The sequence below is a fragment of the Bombus fervidus genome, chromosome 7 (genome assembly GCF_041682495.2).
Source record: "Bombus fervidus isolate BK054 chromosome 7, iyBomFerv1, whole genome shotgun sequence".
Classification (NCBI taxonomy): Eukaryota; Metazoa; Arthropoda; class Insecta; order Hymenoptera; family Apidae; genus Bombus; species Bombus fervidus.
In genome coordinates, this window is record NC_091523.1 from 5,274,504 (window position 1) to 5,286,899 (window position 12,396).

At 32.5% G+C, this 12,396-nt stretch overlaps 1 protein-coding gene across 5 annotated transcripts in view; it reads left to right on the top strand.

The window, feature by feature from the left end:
• Ipk1 (Inositol phosphate kinase 1) overlaps positions 1-12,396 on the top strand; it is a 78,183-nt gene that overhangs the window by 45,922 nt on the left and 19,865 nt on the right. The gene's annotated exons all lie outside the window — the stretch shown is intronic.

The window sequence follows — 12,396 nt, forward strand, 5'->3', positions numbered from 1 at the left end:
GAGAGGGAAATGCAGGGAAGAGAACATATTGCAAAGTGCAAATGGAAAAATATTTATTGCGTGTATATTTAATGCGACACTTGTACAAAAAATCCCAATAATTTAACATTTCAATTTTTTCTATGCAAATACGCGTGATTGTTGCGAACAATTGCCGTTTGAAATTCGCGAAAATTGTAAATACGATATTAATGTATATGCGATGTATTTCAATCGTGAGTTCACAAAAGTGACGCGTGAGACGGAAAGCGAGAATTTATTTTCTTTATTTTTCAACATGGAATTCAAACACTGTGTATGTATATATTTTAATATTAAGTTTATAGATTTTAATTTTCTATAGCCGGAAATTTTAGAGCTAGTTTAATTATAAGTTGTACGATTGTGGTTTCAAAATTATAATATATATTGATTATATTGATTGATTACAGTCTCGCTTCGCGTAAACACGTGCAATTTTGCGATTGTTTCGAGATAGATTTCTATACACAAATGCGAATACATGCGTCTTCCGTTCGTATTTTTCATTGTGTTCCCTCCGCTTTCTCTGTTGACATAAAATGACGAGTAACTGAGATTGTGAGAGAGAGAAAGGCAATAGTCGAAATCATAAATCTGACATGTATATGAAGCGCGAAATTAGACTACATATATGCCGCGTGTCTTTCTTTTCTGTCAAATAAACTGTTTCGTTGGGACACCAGGAAGGAGAATGCACGAGATATAGTATAGAGAGAGGGTATAGTTTAAAAAGGAACAAGGAAAATCAAGCGATTAGTTCGAGTCGAAGCATTTTTTTCGAACGTGAGAACGAGAGAAAGCGTGGAAGGAAGAGAGTGAGAGAGGGAGAGGGTGAGGTTTGAGAGTATAATGAGGGATAAAAAAGAGAATGGATATTGGACATTAGGAGAGCGTATAGCCTGGCAGGGGTGCTCAACTCGGGTAAAGTGGGCCGTGGGTCTCATCGTGGTAACATAATTGTGATACCGGATTTACTGTACTGATTAGGGAAAATTCATACTGATTTTAATACGCATTCTCGTTTGAGACGAAAACCAAAAGAGAAGAACACTGACCCAAGGTTATCGAGATCCGAATTCGGCGACCCTGTTGGCCAGTGCACAAGTAAAAAAGAAACATTCGTTCACATATACACAAACGTACAGAACAGGCAGGACAGCTAATTGTAAGACACATGAGACATACATAGACAAACTTATACATATATACATACATTGGAGACGTACGATACGATATAACACGACACACTATGATTTCGAAATAATTGCGGGCGAAATAATTTGTTCGAAGAACTCTGCATAAAAGAAATTCACTTTTTCCGATGTATGTATACTACACCGTCATTAACAAACACATGTAAAACATATGTGGCAGACACAAATACACATGCACACACACGCGCGCGCGCGCGCGCGCAGACGAATACACTTTGACGAGATACATGGAACAGACACGAGGAACACGTTACGTACACTCTCGAATCTGTAGACTGTAGGTTTAATATTAATTATTATGAATTATAATTATTATATATCTATTATTATATCAATGTATAATTATATTTAGTTTTTAGGTTACTATGTCTATCATTTCCCGCTTGTACATATGCCGTGAGCTCGAAAAAATTAAATCTTTATCAAAAGAAATCTATAATTTTTTCGACTGTTTTTGTACAGAGATAATAAAAACAAAGGCCTCGTGCTTATGAAATTTCATGAATATAAAATACCGCTGTCTAGTGTTTTGATTTTTGTCCCAAATCCCAGATACCAATTTCCTCTGTATTAGTTCGCAGATCGATAAATTTACATATTTGAACATCGAGTTTTTCGTAATGTCATTATTTCAATATAAACGATATTCAATACGAAGCAGTTCACAAACTATACAATAATATATACTAGGAAGAATCTTGCCACATTATATAACGAAATCATAAATTATTGTTAAGTACAATACGATACTTGATGAAGTATTCATATTTTCTTTTATCTCTTCTCTTGATTTTTAGTAATTTGTACATATAATAAGAATCAAATCGAAATATATGTCATATACATGTATGTACTTGAAAATCTCATTTATTGCTTTGATTATCGTTTCCTTTCAAAAGTATATGAATATACTTGTTAATAGAGTAAGATTCTTTCGCTATTTTAAAACGATTTGCGCGTCACGATAAAACAGGTTATTTTAAATATAATTGCTTGTTTTATTATATTTTTTCAATGTACATACTGTGATAGTAGAATTAAGTTTAAAAAGTGAAGTGATTCTATTACTTACATACGATACAACTACATATATCCGAAATTTTTAATGAAAATTTAAAAAAAGCGTTAACAATTCCAAGTACAATTTCCAATTTAGGAAGACTACTGTAAATCACGCAATTGCCATGCATTGTAGATGAGGTAAAAATGATTGTATTGTGTTTGTGTGTACTTTGATTCACATTCATTCAGAATTAAAAACTTTATTCCACGCATATTATCTTTAATTCTTAATTTCATAATTTCGATAGTCAAATACAGACATACGTATAAAATTACATCGTTCACTTGATTGCCCCTCTGTACGCAATAATCAAGATTTCTCCCACATATGCAATGTATACGAAATCATGATCTGTTTACAAGTTATTCTATATCTCTGATAGAAATTGGATTAATCATTAACGTAAGCGTAAACATCGACAAATTTTGTTTCTTGAATTAAAATTTCTTATGACACTGAACTGGTATTATTGGTAAAATAAAAAGTAGTTGAACAAAAATGATTTCCTTTGTTATCATAAAAGTGTTTCCTATAATATTTATTCTTAAATGCATTAACAACTTGTAAATTGTTTCTCTTCTACTTGTCCGATAAAAAGATATGTAGCATACATATATTCTCCTTTACTTTTTGACTGTCTGTATATTGTATGTTCATAATTGCCTAAATTCAGCAAATATTATATAAATATTACAGCCTAACATAATAGTATAATATCTAGTCACAAATTAATTTCTGTAATTGCAGTTTATCGAAATAATTCGGAAAACGAAGATATTTAAATGATAGCACACGTATGTACAAAATTGAAATGTCTATTTCGAAAAATGAATAAAAATTTTCCAAAAGTTTCACATAGTGAGTTTGTCGTGTCACAGAAAAGCGTACTTTCCACAAAATGATAGTCAGGAATAATTAATGAATCCAAGCGCGTTTTTCTTGTTACTTTCTAACGATACAAATCGGCTCCATATCGCGTGAGATATCAGTATCGATATCGATGACGAGTTTTTACTCAACGTTTTAGTGTTAAAACGAGAGCATGTCTGTATGGAAGTCGTGGTTGTGGAGCGACAATGATGGATAAACGATGAATCAAACACCAGGTAATCGTCGATGTTCAATGAACGAGCGACTGAACTGATTTCGCAAGAACGATGAGTTTATCGTCATAAGCGATGTCAATTGAAGTTAGAAGAAAGTGTGTTATCGTGGAAATACGATACGTAACTCTATTAAAAGTCGAACTTTCAAGTTGAAAATCAGCCGTGATTTACCTCGAAAAGAGAGTGCGTCAATCGCACGCTGAATGTGTGTGTGCGTGCGTGCGTGCCTGTGTATATATACATACGTCAACATACTGAGCGAAGAAATACATTCATGTTAAGGAGATTAATCAGATTATGTTTACAGGAAAATACATGATATTATAATAGTATCTTCCTGTTCGGAATTCGTTAAATTTACATGGATCTGTCAGCTTGATAAGTAGAAATTCTTCTGAAATTCTAAAAGTTAGAAATAATCGTAAAGATCGTAGAAGTGAAGAGCAATGCGAATTTTATGCTATAATCATTAGGTAGGATAAAATGTTTTTTTAAGGAGGGAACTTCTCAATCATGTACGTGGATTAAAATTATTTAAGGGATCAGCATTTTATACAAATGTATGCATGTACGGAATAAAGCAAATCACAAATATTCGGCAGAGAGATGTACGTGCAGGAACTGATTAAATAGAGTTTGATTGGAAACGGTGAGTCCATACGAAGGAGACAGAAGTTGTACCCTGTTCAGGCGCGGCGTAAACTCAACAGAAAAGTTGTATAAGATCGATTTGATAGAAATGGCGAAAACATTTCATCGGAACCGGGTGAGACGATTCTTTTTTGTTTCTTCGAGCTGATACTATTTCATAACGAAAGAGGTTAAATCCTATCTGCAAGGATCAGAGACGCAGTTCAAAAACCCGTTCCCGAGAGTTGTTAAGGTTTCTCGCCATTGAGGTTCACAGGCCATGACAATGTGGAACAAATACGAATACGAGGCACTTTGCCTCTCGTAAAGAGAGGAGGACTGTGGCGTCGGCGTGCGAAATGGCGACGAATTATTGTGCTATAGAGAAAGAGGAGCCACAAAAGGTGATGCGCCGTGGATGAGCGGTTGGGAGGAGGATACAGAGGCTGATACGAAGGCTGTGGTGAGAATGGATAATGGTGAGCTTGCGGGACCAAAGGGGCTAGGGACGCGGAAACGGCAGCACCGGTGCAGCGGTGATGACTACAATCTACAACTACATACTCACAGCGACGATGTCGGATTGGCCGAGGGGGGGGGGGGCTGCAAGCAAGAGAAGAGAGAAGGCGACCGATGGTTGTCGTAGAGGTCAGCCTCGGTTGTTGCCCTGGCCCCCTGACGTTGCTTGGTCCGCTCGGATACTGCCCCCCCCCCCCCTTATGCCTTAGAATCACGATATTCACGATTCCATTCCATTCGATGTAGTCTTTAGACTGTAGACCACCGCAATTTCTTTTCTTCCTCCTTTCTCTTTGTTTCAACTTCACCCCTTTCTATCATCCCTGCTTTGCTTCGCCACTTTCTCTTCAATACGATGTTCCGTTAATAGAATTATCCGGTTTTCATGTAAATCAATTGGATGTTTCTAGTCCAATGATCATTGTCCATGATAATGATTCGAGAATAATGTCGCGAACATGGTTATCAATTATTTATATTTAATTTTTGTTTATATGTAACGAAATAAGACGGCTAGTAGAATTAGTAGAGCAACAAGAATTAGATATATGTATGCAATTAGCGAACGATGGACATTTCAAAATGATTTCAACTTTTCGAATACTATGAAAATTCAAACCGCTTGAAACATGAAGCGATCGATAACTTAAAACTCCCGGGACTGTTGATAAATTTTGGATTTGAGTCTTGATATATCTCTTTTCCTTCATTAATATCTTCATCGTTGATTATTTAATTTTAAACGTTTTTTAATTTTTTAAGTAAAAATGACTAAGATGAGATATTTAAGAGGCTCGAGTTGAATAAAGAAGCTTATATATTCTGTTGAATTCTTTCATTTGTTATAATAAAAATTGGAGATTATGTTCATCATACAGATACGTATATATGTATGTACATGTACGTAATATAATACATTTTATTACAGACAGTATATATACATATAGTGACCTATCTATATAACATAATCTTACTAAAACTGTTGTAAAACGTAGAACGTCAAAAGTGTAATGTTAATGTTCGATTAATTGATTCATTACATTAGTCATTAGGTGATTTTTGCAGGTGAAATTAACTAATGAATATAATTGTTCATTTGTCTATATAATGGGAATGCCAAAAATTGATAAAATGGAAAAGAAAACTTGACACATTTACAAAAATGATAGGTACATGTTATAAGTTTACGAGAGATAGACCTGTGGGTAATGGAGGCATACTTTCTCGTTTTGAAACCTTCCCGGCTGCTTGAGAAAACTAATGTTCGCACTTTAAATCATTCTTTTCGTGTAATTTTGTCTCTTTTGTTTTCTCCATCAACGTTAGACATTGGAATGGTCTAATCCCTTGTCATTGAAACAGCACCATTGAAAACTTGAAATTGTAGCTTTGATTTCTTTAATAAAATTAAGGGTTCTAATTTCTAGTAGTAGAATTTATTAATTACATAAACATTTGTTATATATATTTCAGCGGCCTCATTTTCTGAGCCTGATAAATTGATAACGTAACAGACGAGGACGAATAATGTATAACATTTATAGATTTCAGTTTTTGATACAACATTGAAATATGTTCAGTGTACAGTAAATTGACCGGAAAGAAGGCCTTTGATTAATGTTATCGATTGCACTTCAAAAGGAAATAGCTGTTCTTTTTTCGATGTTCGTTTCTTCTTCTGTTCTTGCTCTTGCTCTTATCATTGAATTGCCAACATCTTTTCGCCCCTTTTCTTCAATGCATTCTCCCTTCGCCGTCTATTGTTTATTTTGGTTGATTGTACTTTACGTTGCAGGATCGTTTGTGCACGTCTCTAATGTTGGAGTGCTCGCGAAAATATGGCGCCTTACATTTTACACGTTTCACGTGTCCGACATAAAAGGGGTTTGTTTTTTTCTGTTCCTTTTCTTCTTTTTCTTCTTTTCTTTTGTTTCTTTTTCTCTAGTTAGCAGCGAAGATTATCCATTGTAAGTACAACTTGTTCCACCAAACTCATCGGTCTTTACAATGTGATCTAGCCGTTCAGTGGATGGATTGTGATTCGCAGTGGCGTAATCGAAAACGGTACAAGCAGGTTCGTTTCTGTAATCTCGAGTCACGGAGATTTCCGAGCTTTTTTAAGCGATCCGCGCTTACATCTTTTCATGCTTCGGTCTGTAGTGTGGCGCGAATCCACCATTACAAATTACACGAATACGCCGTCGCGTCCGTACGAGTTCCAATGAGACGCTCGTACTTATTGCAAGTCGCTGAGTTTCGCAAACTCATCGGTCGTTAACCTTATGCGAAAATGGATAAGACAGTTGGACTGTAGCAACGGCAACGCCGCCGCGCCGTTCTCTGTAGACATTGAAACGTTTAGCAAGCGGTGACTAAGTGCTTTTAAACGTACGATTAAACCTTTTTCCTCTGTGTTTCCTGGCGTTAATGCAGTCGACGAACCATTTCTATCATTCGTTTTCGTCACGAATCAACTCCGTTTCGACGGATTAAATATTCGTCGGTGTACCTTCGTAATTAGAAAAAGTAAGTCGCGTTGCATTAGACGAACTTCGAGAAACTTCTGTCGATCAAACTGCTTCTGGTTTCATCTTGACTACTGACAACAAATTTTTCTTCATGAATAAATATTTTGTTGCTGAGAACTTTGCAAATCATGATATATCAGATTGTCCGAAAAGTTTGTTTCATTTTATAAGGAAATACAATAATAGATGCACAACATTTTTTATTTTATATTATTTTATCGAATTATGTATGATCCATTCTGTTCTATTGGAATAGGTGCCAATAAAATCATACATAATATAATTAATAAATAATTATAATATATAATTATATTTATATTAATATAAATAATATCTAATTATATTATAATAAATAAATGATCCAATAGGATCATATATAATTCAATAAAATATTATAAAGCAATAAATGTTGTACACCTATTATTTCCTTATAAAACGAAAGAAACTTTTGGGGCAACTTAACACAATATATAACTATTTGAGTGAAATAATTTGGTAAAACTGTTGTTGAATATTTTTATTTTTTTATAAGTTAATATATAGACTGATTTTAATTATATATGTCTCACTTTCTAGATTTTTTTGATATCTACTTATGCATCTTTCGTTACAATGACCGCCAATTGTTCACGAGTTTCGAACACATAGGTACATTTCATTTCAAACGTCTTTCCGAAACATCAAATGCAAGAAAATTGCTGTTTATAATGTTTCTCGATTGTGTATGTTTTGATGACTAATTAAGTTTACTTAGTCTAGTAAACTCGTATCATCTTTGTACACGTTCGACCTGCTACTACAAACACGCGATGCTCTTTCCATTTTCCAGATTCGGTCGTATGTATATACAACGTAGTGAATAACGAGATAACTGGTCTTGTAACTTGTAACGAGATTATCATCTGGCTATAATTGCTAGCTACCTTTTTTACTTCATAACTAGCGTAATCGCGATAGTATTTGGACGATCGTCCCAAACTTATCTTCTGAATTCTCTCGATGCTCTCCGTTAAAAATTGTTGAACTTATATATACTTATGCTATGGTGAGAAGTATCAACGTAGGGCATAAATCCTTTATATAAATAAATATATACAATACATTATTCATGTTCTTTTACACTTTACATCAACTCGCATCGAAATAAGATTTTTTCAATTTAATTCTTCAATTTAATTCTTCAACAATTTTCTAATGATTTCAAACTTTCTCTTTCTGATTCTGATAATCATTAATAATTTATGATCAAAGAACGAATTTTCATATAAAACAGCAAAGTGCAAGTCACTCATATCTGTATCTATAATCTATATGTTCCAAGTGTCATTTTGTATATTTATTACTACAGTCTTTTATTTCATTTCATTTCATTTCATTTCATTTCATTTCATTTCATTTCATCACTATACATACTGTTGCATTGTGGTTACATTATGTAATTGCAGACCATAACAAATGTTATTAATTCTTACTTTTCCTGTCAGAATTAAAATCAGTAATCGTAATGCTTTTCCTCACGAATAAAAAAGTGTAGATTAAATATTTTGTTATAATTAACTCTCTTTATTGTAAAATTGTGAATTTGTAAAATTCATTTCTTTCACGGCGTATGCCTTCATTATCGTTTATACTGACAGGAGGAAAAGATATCGGGAAAAAAGGTCGGGTAGAAAAGAAAGGCGTTAAATTACTGAAAAAAAATTATTCATATTTCAAATAATTTATTATTTAGAATATATCCCTCCGAAACTGAGCAATATTTCCATGATGTTCTATCGCTGTTTGCACTACAAATTCTCATAAACGTGTAGTATAGAATAGTATAGTATAGTACATTCATTATAGTACATTGTAATATAATACAGTATAATATAGTATGGTATAGTATCGTATGATAGAATACTGTATTATAGTATAGAATGGTATGTGCACATATACTTACATGTGTTCACTAGAGATTTCGAAAGTCGACGCATATAGTACGCGGCCCTCTTTATTATTCAAATGACTTCATTTCTATGAGTCATCGCTTCCCGTCTAGTCTTAGCGCATGGAAATATGTATTATAATACATATACTTACGTACATATGTATATAATATATGTTGGTGAGTTCTATCGTTGTTACGTTAGGAAATGAAATAATCATCTAATAATCAACTCGTCAAGATTGATAAAAAGCGTCAAGACTCTTATGACATGAAACGTGTTGAGGAATTATTAATGTCCGTGCTCTATCTTCATTCGTCGACCAGTTTAACTCTGTTGAATTGCGTGAAACGTCGATAACGGGTTTTATTGAAATGCAAAATGATTGAGATTTCTCCTTGAAACGTTAACCTTATAGAACAGTTATGTCGTGAACTTATATGACGTTCAATCGGTACAAATAATTTCTGCTCGTTAGTTCGAATAAAAGACAATTATCTGAATGATTGTGGTAAAATGCGACAAATTTGTTAGTGGAAGATTATAATGTAGGTATACTCATGTATATATACAGAGTAAGTCAATAAGAAGTACTAGCATAGATGAATTATGTTGCGTTCATCAAGAGATTCATCGAGCGGATGCAATTTTATTTTCTAATATCTTATATTTTCTGAGAAATCAAGGTTATCTTGAATTTTTTAAACGATACCGTATATTTTTTATAACGTTGGTCGATCCAACTGGACATTCTCTACAAAAAAGTATTAATCTATGTATACCAAAAAACCTTACGCTTGTAGTTTAGAAAATATTTTAACTTTAATGTCAAATTTAATGTACAATATAAGTACGTACATATGATATGAAAAACAACAAGGAAAGACACGAAGCAATATCCTTGTGTTTACATATATACGTTGTCTTTATTCTTCATACGTTAAGTTTGGCAAATTGAAGCTAAAATATCTAAAACCAAACTAATGGTTTATCGGTATAAATAGGTTAATATCTTTAGTATGAGAATGTCTAGCTACGTCGACTGCTGTTATAAAAAATATACGGTACCATTTAAAAAACTGTAGGTTACTTTAAAATCTCAGAAAATATAAAATAGAGAAAGATAAACTTATATCCACCCGATTAGTTCCTTAAAATGTAACATAATTTATTTCAAACTTTTTTCGATAAAATCAGTAGGTAACGAGTTATCCTAGATAAAACCTCTTATTGACCCTATATTACAATATCGTAAACAACGTATGTACAATGCTTGCGTATTATTTGTTGGTATATAATTATGGTTATTATAATACGCTTGTAAGAAATATCTTACAATAACTCGTGATAACGTTTGCGAAAGCTTTACATATGAAATTTTTGCTTCATCTCAACAGAATTTTCATTTCCATTTCCCTATTTTTTGTTTGATTACAATATTGTTTATTATACACGTATATGTTTTATATTGTTCCCATACTATGTTTACGAAATGATTAATGAATGTAATTTAAATAATATGAGTTAATATATTACAATGCGTAACTACACATACTCTATATTTAGCATATAAATATGTAGTAGAAGCACATTTCTTCAAAAGGGATTGAAAAATGAAGAAGCTCATTTTTTCGAAATATAAAATATGGTAGTATTTAAGAAATAAGCTTTCACAGAGTAAATGTACAGAAGCTTAATTTATTCATTAAAACCTGAAACATCCTATACGCTTAAGCTTTCTCACGCGCAAATTAATTTATTATAATATTTTTTTAACGTGATGTAGCTACAATTTAATTTAAGCAATCGGCAAGTTAAATCAAACTTGTCAATTTTCATACACATTCCTCCTTTAAAAATTAGGAATTATCGAATAGAAAAAGAAAAATAATAAATAATGAAAAATACCGTTAAAGACAAGAAAAATCATTTATATACTGTATTAATAATAATAAAGTATATCATATTACGCTTCTATAGTTGTTATTATATTATATTATATTGACATTATTATATTAACAACCTACAACAACACAAAAAGTGCTATTCGACGTGTGATCATTTATAAATAACATATTTACTATCGTTTCTAATATCTTCTAACAAACTCTGTCTAGCTCTATGCATATTTCTGTTTCTTTCGTGTTATTTCGAACAAAATATAAAAAAACTAAACGAGAAATTGCTTACCAAAGTGTAGTGGTAGTTTCAATATGAGAAATTTCTAGTTCTGTAAACGGAAGTTACGTATTACACAAGAGGTAAGGTAACGCAGCAACGTACTAGCGGAGAGACACGAATCTTTTGCTCAAATACATTTCGTAAATATAACGAGAGAAAGCAGGCCGGCTTTGCCTGCTTGAATCATTCATTGGCACGGATGTAAGCGCGGACGTTACTGGAAACTTGAGTGTTGCCTGTTGCTTGTTACCTGTTTCCTGTTATCTGTCGCCCGTCACCACTTGCCTGTCGCTTGTCGCCTGTCTTCGATGTCTGCAAAAAAGTACATTATTTTATAATTGTACCTGCGAAATATGCGCAAAGGATATGATATGAACCATAATTTTATGCCTATAAAATTTAAAATTCATATTAGGAATTTTCTGATTTTTCTTTTTTCCTTTGTCCATAGATAAATTGTACATGGATGTGCAAATTTTTGTGTGATGCAATAATCAATATTAAAGAGACGACTCTGGGCTATAACGTTTACACATTTATTTCGTCTGTTACTTATAATAAAACGATAGAAATATAGATAGGATTTCATTTGTACCATTGTATTCACTTATACATACTTTACACGAGTGAAGTGAGAAAAATATAGCAGCACGCAAAAAGTGAAGATATTTCGAAGAAACGTTTAATTTTTATTTTTTGTTGCTAGCAAGTGAAAAAGATATTGTTATAAAGGTGGTAAAAACGATAAAGAGACGTGTATCTATATCTGTACAATAGGCGAGTAAAATTTGAAGTTTGTTAACCGGTTTTTAAAATATTATAGCATCCAATTATCAATGTATAGATAATTTTTAAAAGGAAACATTATATATGTGTTACATAAGCTTTCTGTAATTTTGTTGTTATTTATGAGTTTAATCATTTTTTATATGTATATAATTATATGTACATAGTAATTATTCCCTTGCATTATCTACTTACTAATATTTAAATACATCATTCTTTGAGGTTGAAAGATACAATGATTGCTTCCTGGGATCGCAAAATAATCGCAAAGTAACCGCAAAGTATACATATTTTCTGTGATTCTTTGTTTTCAAAAAAACTTATGGTAAAAACGGATAAAATTCTTGAAAAATAAGTTGTAAAGGAGTTGGGTAAAATAACGGTAGTTCACGGTACTTGTATCAAGTTGCTAGTCTTCTT